This window comes from Rissa tridactyla, chromosome 2, assembly GCF_028500815.1.
Source record: "Rissa tridactyla isolate bRisTri1 chromosome 2, bRisTri1.patW.cur.20221130, whole genome shotgun sequence".
Taxonomy (NCBI): Eukaryota; Metazoa; Chordata; class Aves; order Charadriiformes; family Laridae; genus Rissa; species Rissa tridactyla.
The window spans coordinates 96,795,925-96,809,882 of record NC_071467.1 but is presented as its reverse complement, the minus strand read 5'-3'; the positions used below and the strand labels follow the sequence as shown (position 1 = coordinate 96,809,882).

The window sequence follows — 13,958 nt, the reverse complement described above, 5'->3', positions numbered from 1 at the left end:
TGACTTAGCAATAATACATTGTGGATAATACAATCTAATTATTCATAGGATTTGACCAATACGCTATCAACAATTACTTCTTCTAATTAAGAGATAGAAGTCTTTCCTGTAGTAATAATTTCTGCAACTAAATACATTTTCATACAACCTAAGCTAATTCCAAAAAAAAATGAAATGCTTTGTGGCAATGTTAATGTCATAACAAAAAGCTTCCTTCTATTCGATCTCCCAAGTCAATAGCTGCTACCAAGTCCATTTTCTTTCAAAACTGAGAGACGAAATGTGTCAGCGCACGGGTGGTTTGTCTGTTTTTTCACTCTCAAGAAATTCTTATTGCTCCAAAGAGATATAGTGGTTACAGTCCACCTCCACCATTCAAGCTCATTTGTAAACCGTAGCAGGCATGTCTTTGCATGTAACTTCTTGCTTAGACAACTTCCCTTTAAAGCAGAGCACCCTTCCCCGCTGCCACAATAAAATGTAAATTATGCACTGCATATTTCTCTATGACATGCTGTATACATTAAAAAGTTATTCTGCAGTGGAGACTTTCTGATTAGCCCCTCATAAATAGAACGCTATAGTAATTAAGTTTTCTGTCTGTAAATAGAAAAAAAAAATCCTTTGATTTTCTGCAAGTACCCACCACATTTCATTTTCTTTTATTTAAACACACAGACAATTTTCTTACGACCCTTTATCTTTTTTTTTTTTTTTTTTTCCCAAGCATTAGCAGTATTACCAATCCCAAGCACTGAAACATCACATAAGAGGTCCAAAAAACCAGGGTGGCTTAATGACAATCAGATTAAAGAAATAAAATAAAAATTTATGTTCTTTTTATTGGCAGTATGATCGCTGAGCCTTGAGACTTGTTCTTTTCAAGGTATTCTTCACTACCATATGGGAAGGGGAGAGAGAGAAGAGGGAGAGCAGACTGATATATGGACACTATTACATCCTGTCTGGCTACAGCGTTTCAGGGGAAAAAATATCAGAAGAATTGAAACCATTCCTCTAACCAGAGTAAAAGACACCCAGGCATGTCAGGAGCGACTAGTTAACCTGGGAAGCATCCTTATGCCAGACAAAGTTTAGCGCAGGGGAGGAACTCAGGACACTGAAGAGTCAAGCAGGCCGCAAGCAACAAGAACCACTAAAAAGATTCATAAAAGTGCAGGAAGGATTTATACAGTTTTACACGTGGCGTTTTACAACAAAAATCAAAGCCTGTAAACTTTTCCATTCATACTATCACCTTTTAGTAACTGAATATGCTCTGACCTGAGGTGAGCATAAAACCACTCATCTGGAACCCACTGTCCTGTAAGTCACCCAACTGAGTCACCAGAGTTAATGGAATTTTTCTGACGAGAGTTTCTCAAGGACCTCTACTGCCAGGCACAGGAAGTACAAACATATGACAGGTAGGTAACTGTACAGACATCAGTAAGGTGTCCACGCGGATTACAGTCCAGACCAGACAGTGTACACTTGTTAGAGGAAATAAAAAGCATTACGTTCTCACCTTATTGGCAGTGCATATCTGTAGGGTGAAGACAAAAATGAAGGTGGTCACTGTCCTATGGGGGTCAAGAATAAATTCACAGCTTGTATTGCTTGCCCATCTGCCTCGGCCTGCGATGTGACTGTTTCACCCAGGAGTTGAGGAGATGGAAACCGAAATAAAAAGAAACAAAAGCACAGTTAAGAGTCAAACAATTTACAAAATGCTACAACATCCCACTGAAGACTGAGACTGCTTTTGCTCTTACTCAAGCACAAATAAACTACAGATTCAATCCTGCAGACAGAGCACATATACAGTTGAGAGCAGAACCCGTTTATTCAAACTGAGTGCTCTTTTCCTAAATGTGATCTTAATGAGGTGAAGAATCATAAGCAAGTTGAGATGACTGTCTTCACTGCCAACAGAACGTATTTTATTTGAGGAGGGGCATCATCCAGAAAACATACTGCTGCAACTACTACTATTAGGTGAAAAATTATCAGCTTTGGGAGTGTGACATTACCTTATGCACTATTTTGTCATTAATGGTGGCAAGCTAGAGTTGATGCGTACTACTGAAAATTCCCAAATAATATAAACAAAGGAAAACTCTACCAATGTGATTATTTTTTTTCCTATTTCTGTATTTTTGCTCAGTAAAATTACGAAGAGCCAGCATTGAATCTCTGCTGACATCACATGCTAAACAAAATACATTTTGTTTTTTCACTTGGAATCTCACCAAATATTTTTATCACTCTTGGGACAATAAAAGGATTTACTGGGACCATTTCTCCCTCACTGAGAAGCATTTTTGTTGCTTCAGTTTATGAGCACACTTACTCGTTCCTATTTATGGAAGGATTTACACATATACTTAAGTCTAGATAGGTTCTTTAATCAATCCTCATTCAGCAAAACCCTCACTGGGACACATACTAAAGTGACTTTGCAGACTGGGACCAACGCACACATACACATTTGCATGTGTTGTACAACCATCTCAGACGACAGCTTTGAGGGGAAAAAAACCCAAACAATGAAGTATTACATTCACAACACATGCACTGAGATCAAAAAGGAATTATGGTCATCGATCCAGTTTTTGTCTTTTTGCAAAAGCCAGGAGTCTGCAAAGTTCCTTAGATTTTAAAACATTAGTCATGTATCAGTTCAGCTAAAACCAAGTAAAAAAATCTTCAAGTTCTTTACATAAAGAATGTGAACCACTGAACAAGACTCCAAAATACAGTGCTTTTGTCCAAATACCTAGTTAGTTATTTCTCGCACCTAGAGTCTCGCATAAAAGTGAAATGAAAGGATGAGGTCAGGATTTTCAGTTTGCGAAGCTTAGGCTCTTGAAGTCACTGGAATATAGCACACCATTTCTTTGCACCAAAATGTTTACCTGTGCCAAGCCTGTTGTACTTTTGTTCCTCCTGCTAATGATATTTGTATTTGTTGAAGCAGAGCTGGTTACAGCAGCCTCAGAAGAGGCCTACAACTAAACCTGTTAGCTGCGCTGTGCGATCCGTACACCCCGCACTTCCAAAACAGGGTCCTCCAGAGCAGCCACATCACCCTCAACCCTTACACAGCTCAGCTAACTGAGGCTGTCACATCGCTCGACTCCTCTCCGGCGGCATCGGCGTGAGCCGCCTCACACGCTGGAGTAGGTTCTGCAGCCAGCCGGCGACTCCAACCCTCCCTGCAATTCTGACGTGCGTTTCCTTTAGAGCCTGACATACCTCTTTACTGCTTTTCCCCTTCAATTAGTACACCGCAACAGAAGTGGCACACCGTACGAGCAATGGCAATGATAATCTTGGCTGCCATCTACTAAGATGTGCTGCTTAAACTTCAGCAAGGGGGAAATGAGGCCTTGATTTTTGTTTCACCAGCTACATCACTGAAACAATTCTTTTAAAATTGTAATGTTTAAACCCTTAGTTGCTTTTCAGGTGATTGCATTTAAGTGTCTATTTTCTTAATTAACCGGAAACTAGGCCACTGGATCTATTACATAAAAATTTTTGTGAAGTGAAATTCCAGGTCTCTTGCAAATGTCTTTTCAAACAAGTTTTTTCAACCTTTGTAAATAAGTTCAAAGGGGCCAGAAGGGCAAGGGTGAAAAGTTGCACTGTTTATACTCAAAAAGTCTTTTGACTGTGTGTATATGGCCTTTTTGAAAATAATTACTTTCTAATGCTCTTAGTCACACAGGTAATTTGTCTTACAATAAAATATGTATAAGCAGCACGCGGCACACAAAGGCTCACTCTACAGGAGTGGTCCTGCGCGCGATTATTTCACTCTCTCCAGCCAGTCCTCCTAACGGGCTCCTCTATTTCAAGCCACCTCCACGGTACGGAGGCCCAAAACGGAGGTGTCCGTGCCGAGCAGAGGGATATCCTCCCCCAACAAGAAGGGCGAGTTGGTCGCAGCGCTGAAAAGCTGCACTTCGGGGGTAGGAAACTGCCCCGCAAACTCCCCGTCCCTTCACCCCTCCGAGGAGAAACGCCTCTGCTCGGCAGGCAGGCTGAGACCTGCAAACTCATCACACCAAACCCGAGACCACCAGCTGCCTGGCACCGCAAGAGCTGAACCACCGGCAGGCGTTTCTCATTACCTCCTCCAGCTCCGGTGCTTTACCATCGGAGCGATTAAAATATCTTATTTTACTGAGATATTTCTGGATTGCATTATGCTCCAGCCTGGTACTACAAACGCTCGGGAGCTGTGGGTGCTGATGATTTCTCATCACTGAGACACGAAATCCTCCGGGCCAAGTTCAATATTAGTGTAAGTGCACACAAGATTAGTGACTGGGATTGGGGTGTTAACCACTTCTGCAGACGCTTAACGCAGCTCCTTCATCAGGCAAAAATCCTATTCAAGCCCACAGTGCTTTTTGCCATAAAAAGATAGAGAGAAAATAATGGCGATATGCAGCAGATCGCTTTGTGAGCTCTGTTACTCTACTATATGCCTGGACTAAGTCCAATAAATGCAGTTATTCTAGATATACGCCCATGTAAGTGGCTCACAACCCCATCCCCTGGAGTCGCTCCAGATTTATGACATGAGAACGGAGTACTAAATTTGGTGCCCTTAAAAAATTATACCTCTGGTTTGTGAAAAAGTGGCTTAAAAGAGTGATGTCCAAACAGTGAGCATGAAGACATATATACCCTCCTTGGTCAATTATGTTTTTAAAAGCAGTATGCAGTTCGTAGCTAATTAGACTGCATTTTCTTTCAAGGTATTATAAACTTTGCGGCAGAAAGTTTCCTGCTGTACGGCTATACTATTCTGATGAGCAAAAATGGTGAGAAAAAAATGCAGAAAAAAATATCAATATTGGAAACAAATTATTCGCTGGTGAGAAAATTGTTTTTAAATAGTATATACTTAGTTTTTTATCACGAGAAAATGAAGTCAGCTTTCACCTAAAACACAAAAGGGCCTAGACCTTGCTGAGAACTATGAAGAGGCTTAACAAACTGAAGTGACAATAGTGCTATCAGGTATCACTGATTTTAATTTTCTGGCCAGAAGGTGTACGGTACAGTACACAAGTGAAGAATAACAAGCCTGTGGCCTAAAACATGAATGCTGGAATGGGAACTGTCACAAACACCGTTACAGCCACCAAAGAGTTACACCAGCCAGACAAAAAAAAAAAAAAAAAAAAAGTAAAACTCCCAAGAAACTTTTACGCAAGCTTTTATAATCCAAAAGCATTTTTACGAAGCACCACACCTTTGTTAATTTGCTAATAACAAACGCAAGTGGAACTGAGGATTTGGCTAACCTGCTAAGCGTGCTACGTACCGAACCATCTGCCTGACGCTACAGCAGGCAAAGAACACCCTTCCCGGCAAGTTCAGCCATTAGGAAACCACCACCGGCATCATCCTTCGACTTCGGGCAAGCCCGAGGTGGCAGCCGTACACCACCCACACAGCATCGGCAGGGCTGACAGTAGCCCGGTGGGTCACCCAGTAGCCCGCCTGCCGCACACACACCTGAATGGACGGTGAACACCGTCTGTTGCTATGGCAGCCTGATCTAATTACATGACTGATCAGGGCTGGAGTAAGCGCACTGACAGCCTGCACCGCTGACATGTCGCTACATGATGAGAGAGGCAGACAGACAGACAGACAGGCGAGCGCGGAGGAAAATCTACCGACCTCCGCCTTATGTAAAAAGCACGGAGATTACAGCCACCCTTCAAAAAAAAATAATAAAAAAAAATGCTGCCCGTAAAGTACCAGGCGGGTTTTTACGAACAAATTAGGTTGCAATAACATGCAATTACAACTTACTATTATCTCGCAGCATCGCAAAAATAACTACGGCGTAATATTTTCCCCGGCCATTCTCAATTTCCCTCTCCCTCATTCATAACCCTTGCTCCGTATGATAAAACCGAGCCGTCTCCATCACCCGAACAGAAATAGATTAACGCGAAGCCGGGATTTTCCTTTAGGGGAAGGCTTCGTTCGAAACTGAAATTAAAAGTCCTTGACTTCTTGGTGTGTAAGCAGAGTAACTCACTATGCCTGACCACAGCTGACACGTAAAGTAACCATTACTGCGTAAAATACATAACCATGAGCGTTAAAGGTTAAAGAGTAACCTGCCTTACAAAATATGAATTTCTTTACCTTACGACAGGGAAAAGGTCCCCGGCAAAGGTCATCTACCTGCACCCTTGCCCATCTGTACACCGCAAACACCGGTAAGAAGGCAGGTTTTTACAAACCCGGATTTCTTCGTCTGGGCATAAACAGGAATGATTAAAATTTTTCCCCAATTCTGCCTGCGAGTTTGGGCTCACCGGGGGGGAGAGATGCTGCTCGGAGGAGTCCCTATTACACAGCATACGGTAAACAAAATAAAAATAGCCTGTCGCTCTCGTTATCTACACAGTGCATTATATAACGGGCTTCCGACTTGTTTTCTTTTCTATTATTACTCTTCAGCAATTCCTCCTCTTCAATAACATGTAAATTGCTCCCAATTCTGTCATTTTTATTATTATCGCTATTACTACTACAGCAGGAGCTAACGTTTTGGTTGGGTTTTTTTGGTTTTTGTTTTTTTTTTTCCAGCGTGCTTTAATTTAGACTTTCATATCTAATCTCCTCCGGAATTGCATTGACGGATTCACCACCCACAGCCGTGCGAGGGGGTCATTTATTTCGTTTTCCGCCGGTAAATTACGATGCCTTAGGCCATAAAAAAAAAAAAAATAAAAAAAACACAACTACCCAAAAAACCCCAACCCAAACCAACCCCAACCCAAACCCCCACCGCCCGACCACCAGCAAACCCCGAGGCGGAGGGAAGGAGGGGGAAGGGGGAAGGTGAGCGGCGGGCGGGCCGGCAGCGGCCGCCGGCCAGCCGAGCCCCGGGGCGGCGGCGGGGAACCCCGGCCCCGCTCCCCGCGGCCGCGGGAGGGCAGGCAACGGGGCGGGGGCCCCCCCCCACGGTTCCTCCCTCCCTTCCCTCTCCCCCCCCAACCCCCCGCAACCATCCCCGGGGCCCTCCCGCCCCGGTTCCTCCCGCCCCCGCTCCCCCGGCCGGCAGTACCGGGTGGCGTCTGCAGCCGGCCTGGGCCCTGAGTGAAGCGGAGCGGGGCTGCTGCCGGGCACATCCCAGCCCCAGCGCCGCCTCCTCCTCCGCCGTCGCCTCCTCCTCCTCCTCGCTTCATTCACCCTCCAGCAGCCGCCCAGCCCCGTACTACATACGCCGTGCGGCGGCGACCGGCCCTGCCGGCACCCGGGCCCGCCCGCCCGGCACACACGCACCGCACGGCACCCCCCCCCCCGCGGTCCTCCCCGCAGCCACACGCACCGCACAGTCCCCGTCGTCCCCCCTCCCGCACACACCGCGCAGTCTCACACACACACCCCGAGGCCGCCGCACCGGGGGCAGCCGCGGCTCAGCAAAATGTCCACCCTCCCCGCGGCCACGCACACCCCGCCCGGGCCGGGGGGGGGAGGTGGGTGAGGAAGGAGGAAGGAGCCGGGGGGGGACGACAGGGCTGTACGAACGGCTCCCTCCGCGGGGACGACCCGGCCCGCCGCCGGGTCCCCGCACCCCCGGCTCCGCTCCCCTCCCTACGCCGGCGCCCTCGGCCATTTCGCGGACGTCTCCCCCCACCCTCGCCCCCGGCCCCGCTCCCTTCCTCTCCCCCCTCCCGGGGCCGGGGGCGACCGCAGCGAGGCGGGCAGTAGCCCCGCGGAGGGGTGGGCAGTACGCTCCCCCCCCCCCGCCCTTCCCCGGCCCTGTGTTTTTCCAGCTGGAAATCGCCGGCGGTTTGCAGTCTAAACAAGGGAAGAAGCCGGGGGGGGGGGGGGGGGGGAGGCAGAAAGCAGAGGAGGAAGAAAAAGCCACTTACTGTAAAGTGTCTCAGTGGAGGTGGGGTTGGCGAGGGGGGGGGTCAGAGAGAGGCTCGCACACAAATGTCTTCCTAGCTGATCACGGGGCTTGGGTCTGCTTTTTTTTTTTTTTTGGTTTTGTTTTTGTTTGGCTGGTTGTTGGTTTGTTTTGTTGCTTGGGTTTTTTTGGTTGGTTTTTTTTTTTTTTTTTTTTTTTCCCCTTCCCCCTGCAGTGACACCGAGTCCGGGATGTCTCCTCCAGCCCCTGGTAGTAGAAATGATGTCTGCGGTACCGCCGCTCGCTCCCCTCGCCTCTCTCCAAGCATGTAAATGGGGTAATAGAAGCCAAATATGGAGCAGCTGGCTGCCTCTGCAACAGCTCAAGGATCCTACTTCATGCAAAAGCGGCGGGGGGGGGGGGGGGGGGGGGGGTAGAGAAGGGGGGGGGGGGGGGGGGAGGAGGAGGAGGCAAGGCAAGGCAAGGCAACACTCTGGCAGGCGGCCAAGAGAGCCACACAGATTATTGCATACGCACAAGCACCGCCGGGCCGCCGCGGCCTTAACCCTTTGCGGGGCCGCCGCACGCTGCCCCGGGGCCGGCCGCTCCGGGCGGGCGGGGTGTGTGTGTGTGTGGGGGGGGGTGACCGGGGGGGTCGCCTCGCCACTTACCTCCTCCTCCTCGTAACGCTTCAAAGGCCAGGCTGGGGTCTCTCCGGCGGGATTGATCCTTGCGCACGGCCGCCGTTCCACACAAGTCCCCGTCGTCCCCGTCCCCCACCCCCCCCCCCCCCCCTCCCCGGCTCCGCTCCTGTGGCAAGGCTGCGTCGCGGGGATCTCAAAGCGCTTTGCACGGAGGAAAGAAATGAGCTGGGGAGGGGGTCAAAAAAAAAAAAAAAAAAAAAAAAAAGCAACACAACCAACCCAGCCCCAAACCTATATTGTTTAAGAGGGAAGGAAGAGACGGCTAGCGGAGCGTGCCGTCCTTCAGAAATGGCAGGGAATGCTGGTTGAAGGGATGCATGAAAATCAGTTGCTCAGTCAAGGCTGGTCTGTCTCTCTAAGGGAGGAAATAAAACTGTGCTGGAAGCCAGGGAATGCTCTGAAGCAGCCTCTGCAAGAGTCTGAAGAGGGTGATTTTATTTAAGATGCCATATTGCATTTCGCCGTGGAGAACTGTGAAGTGATGTAGAGCAAGAGCCTGCATCCCACTCCCTTTTTCTGAATTAGTTTTATTTATCCGGATCCTTGGCATATGCTCGAGTTGCTTTGTAGAAAGTACCTTCCACTTCATTCAGACCAAAGAGGCTCTGACTCATACCGTCACTGAACTACAAGACAGGCAGGGCTGAACCACGCATGTTTGGGTACTAACTCCCTCTGGATTCCTCAGCACGCCTTTCATCAAAGATCCCCTCGCATCCCTCCCAGCTGTACGCAGACCACGGTGAGCCTCTCCCGAACTCCCCCCCCCCAGCTCACACTTCCCCGGCGCTCCAGCGTCAGCTCCTTACTCTTACTTCTCTCGACACAAGTCTCTGCAGTGCCATAAACTGCAGTGATGGGCAAATAACAAGCACAGATGCAAAACCGGAGAAAATATCCTCCTTCTGGACTGGCTCAGCCTAGTCTTCGAGTCTTAGAAGGAAAGACAAAACATCAAATTACCACGCCAGGTGCCACTTAGAGAAATAAAATAAATTATGGAAGCAGTGAATGGGAGGAATACAGCCAAAGGACAGCGGGCTGCTATACTCGCACGCAGCCTGACAGTGGTCCATAAGGAGCCATTCGCTTTGGCATCAGGAAGGGAGGTACAGCGCAGAGAAAGCCTCTCCCCACCCCAAGGACATTGCAAAAAATGTTGTATAAATACCAAAAGCCATTATGTACCAGCTCCCTGGAGCTAGACCCTGTGGGGTCACAGCCCTCGGATGTGCAACTCCTGCAAGGTGGCCACCCAGACCAGGCTGTGGATTGCAGCTTGTACCAACTCACCACTAGAAAAAGCTCCAAGGTACCAGGTTTCTTGTGCAGGTATATCTCCTATGTGTCCTTTATGTATTAGCATTAGATTTTAGCATTAAATCTAGCATTAGAGTCTTGATGCAGAGTACCCTAGGACTCAGCCTGTCATTATGTAGATCAGCAAAGTAGTGCCTTCTATAAATGACTGTACTAGTTCACCGTAATTGCTAAAGAACGTAATAAAAACACCGTAAGCTGCAATGCTCTTGATTTACAGTTGATACTGTAATATAGACCAGCTTTATGAAACGTAAGGATCTTTTACCACAGCACCTTCTGCATCTTTCGTTCAGGTTCACTATGAAATCCAACGTCATTTTCTGTTCTAGGAGTGGTCTGGGGACAGAAGCAGCAACAGGCCAAGATGTCTGGACAAACGTGCCGCTCAGCACTACAAGACAGTGACTCTACAGCAGCAAAGCAGACAGCAAAATTATCTTCACCCAGCTAATGCAAGGTTCATTGATTTAATAAAAGGAACGAAGGGAGAGAGACAGAGACTGGCGATTACTGAAAATCAAGTGAAAGCCTCGGAGAAGCTGGACCCCCATCACCAGGGTTCAATTCTGGGTAGGCGGCATTCTCCTGTCTGCCACCTTTTTTATTCCAGTTGTACAGAGTGTTACCTCAGGAGAAAGGAATCTTTCCTTCTCAAACGTTCACCTTGCCAAGAGGTGTGGCACGCGCAGAGAAAGAGAAGCCACATTCATGCTGAAGCAAGCTTTGGGCAACTTTCCCTTCTGCAGCAGGCTCATGTAAGAGGCTTGTGTATTCCTCCACTCTGTGGCTATGGTGTTTGCCACAAGACCCGCATTTTTTTGCCACGCTCCAGGCTCTAGGCTTTTACATCTTTGTCTGTGTTTCTGCTTCAGAGTTGCAAAGAGACCCCTAAAATGTAAGTCCATTGTTAAGTCAAAGCAATACTGTTTTCCTGAGCCAGCCTTAACCCATGGCTTTGGAAGTGTCACAACTGCTGCCAGTCATGACAGGTTCATAAGCCATTCCTCACCTCTGTTTTGACTCAATATATGTTGGTTGCATTAACAGACGAGATGAGGGGACTATGCCTCCAGAGACATTGCGTGGCACACAGGATATATACTACCATCTCACGAGACGTCCTTGTGCCTCTGCAGTTCCCCTGCTGAGGGCCTACGCTGGGGCTCAGTGTGTTCCCTCCACAAAGAATACCACAAAATATGGAGGTGCTGGTGAAGGCAGAGGGGGTGAGAAACAGCACCTGAACATGACCTTTACTGAATGGCCAGGACAGAGGTCCCTCCGTATCTATCTACTAAGGCAGTGCAGTCCATTGACATGGAAGGGGAGAACTAAGCCAGAAGAGAAGTAAGTTGCTGAGGAAAGTAGACGCGATTTTGCCTGCCACCAAGATAGTTCAGACAACAGGAATAAAGAGAAGCAGCAACTCAGCACTGAAGCAGTCAGGTCCTGCTCAAGGGCCCAAATACCTGCAGTCCACTGTCACAGCAGGTAAGAGCCACCCTAAACCCCATCACCTTGCCCCTTCTGAGGAGGGCATATAGCAAGGGTGCGTACGCAGAAGTAGCAGCAAAATTCCAAAACAAAATTCTTCCATTGCGGACCTTCCTGCCTCTGGGGAGAGAAAGAGAGCAGAGATACGTGACGGATGCTCGTCGGCTGGTTGGGTGCAATACGGACAGGGGCTCTGACACCACGGTGCTGAATGGGACACAAGAACCCACATCAACTCAAGCATTTTTATTTTCTGCTGATGATATGCTGAAACTGATACGAGTCCCAGCTGAATACAGTCTTGACCAAAATATATTAATCAATTTGACATGCAAGATGCGCGCTGTCTAGAAGAAACTGTCTTTCAAGCCACTAGTTGTACTGTCTCATCTATGCTGCATGTTTTATACAATTACTCTATCTGCAAAAAATGGGAGAATGAGGCACAAGAAGTTGGATTTTCTTTTTTTTTTTTTTTAAACATTCACATTCAGGGAAATCCAGTGATTGACGATGTATTGAGTGTGAAAAGTAATTTCACGATTATTGATCATTAGAGTCTAAGTCTTCAATTTGTCATAAAATGACATTGTTGGTCTCATTACAGCCTCTAGTGGACAGTAGTCATCCACTTCACAGACCTGTCATACAGTTTGCTCAAATGACAAGCGTTATCAAGGTGGAGGTTACTCTGAGAGAGCATGAACATACATTCTTATCCCCTGGCAAAGAGGATTTTTGAATACATTCAAAGGTTTGTTGTCATTGCTCATAAGGTGCCTTGCTTTATGCTTCAGATATTAACAGTGACTTGTAAATAAACAGAGAACTTCTGCTATTCAGTTCAGTTTCAGACAGCTTTCATAAAAACTAAATTCATCTCAAATATTTTTATAACAGAAAATACTGGTTGCCATGTTTTTGGCTTAAGTAAGATGTTTTTATTCCAACTCTGAATCCACCGACTGTCCAATCCACCTCCTATCTATTTATAGCCCTCTTGGATTCAGATAATTTTTGCTAATGCAGTTATTTTCATTATTATTTCAGACATATGCAGACTGATTTAAGGTACTTTAACAGCTTTAACAAATGAGAAACTATAATTTGGATTACAGCTGGCTAATTAAGGTACGCTTTCCTCAGGGAACTTAAAAATGTATGCCATTTGAACAATAATGTATTTAGAATGTATTCTTTAACTTGAAGCGCCACTTGTATGAACATAATAAAATATGACTAACGTCTTTATTTTTTGTGTATTCACTTAGAAATGAGTGTATCTCCTGTCAGAACAGGGATGATGATGTCCTTCAGAACTCTACGATTGTTTTCAGATGGAAGGAAATTAGATTGGTAGAAACAGAGAGCCAATGCTGCCTCTTTAAAGCCACAAGTATCTCATGGAAATTAACATTTAGTGAAACAAGAGCAAAGCATTCATGAAAACTAAGCAAGTATGTAGTACTACGCTGTGACTCAAAGAGAAAAATCTTACTGTCTAAAATGCTGAGGTCCTCTGCAAGTGAATTCAAAGGAACGGCTGCCGTTAATTTCTGTATTTTACCACATATTGGCTCAGTATGGGTTATACGGTTGCTGAAGAAATCATTATTTGTCATGCCTTATCTTATAGGTAATGGGATATTTAGGTAAAAAAAAAAATGTTTACCTTATCGTTGTCTTGATTTTTTAAAAGAAGCAATTGAGTTCCTCTTTAAATAACAATAGCTTCAATAGCTTTAAAATAACAATACGTCCTTAGATGCAGATCTGAAATAAGATGGGTTTTGTTGCTGTTGTTGCTTTTTTAAACGGGGAAAGCAATTCATCAAGGGATTAAGAAAACTGATGAATCCTCTGATGTCTTAAGATCAAGTCTCATTTAGTCTTTTGAATAAGTTGTCAGTCAGTTACAGGTCATCGATCTGGAAGGAAGACCAGCTAACCTACCAGTGACCACACCAGGATGGAGTACAGCCACAGTTAGCTGCATAAGCTGTTCCAGCAGTGACCAGTGGAAAATAAAAGTGCTAAGCCCTTCTCTAGAGGTGATTAACTTGTCTAGGCACCTCTGGAGTAATAACTACTATGACTTTTAGCTGCTTTGTGACCTGTGGTCTTAAGCTGTCCGAGGTCTTCATCTACGTCCTGGTCTCCACGTATCTCCTCTGACACTGCAGTCACCCCTTTGGCTGGTGTGAGCAGAAGGGCCAAGCATGAATGGAAACTAAACTGCTGCCTTATTCCTAGAAGCGATCACTTCATGTTGGGGTCAAAGTACGCCAGCAGGGCACAGAGAAGCAGCTCTACTCTGTGGACAATGCTTCGTTTCCAGGGATGTCAGGGCAGCGCTGTTAATGAGGATTAACATTCAACCAAAAAGATGGTGCAGACCTAAGGAGAATTCACCAACGAGAGGGCTCTTGGCTGCTAACGAGGAGCAGGAGGATGCAATGAGCCCTGCTAAGAGACACGTGTTGTCCCTTTAAATCATACCTGGTACAGAGACTTATCTGGGAGTTCACTTGCCAGTT

General features: G+C 46.5%; 1 protein-coding gene across 19 annotated transcripts in view; it reads right to left on the bottom strand.

Moving 5' to 3' along the window:
- ATXN1 (ataxin 1) overlaps positions 1–13,958 on the bottom strand; it is a 372,412-nt gene that overhangs the window by 212,960 nt on the left and 145,494 nt on the right. For 12 of the 19 annotated variants that reach the window (XR_008465091.1, XM_054193108.1, XM_054193098.1 and 9 more), the window contains one exon: positions 1,529–1,649. The gene's annotated coding sequence lies outside the window, so the exon portion shown is untranslated. Of the gene's footprint in view, positions 1–1,528; positions 1,650–5,841; positions 6,716–7,111; positions 7,272–7,431; positions 7,506–8,571; positions 8,658–13,958 lie in introns of those variants that run through there. The other 7 variants (XM_054193111.1, XM_054193118.1, XM_054193110.1 and 4 more) reach the window with 5 other exon arrangements.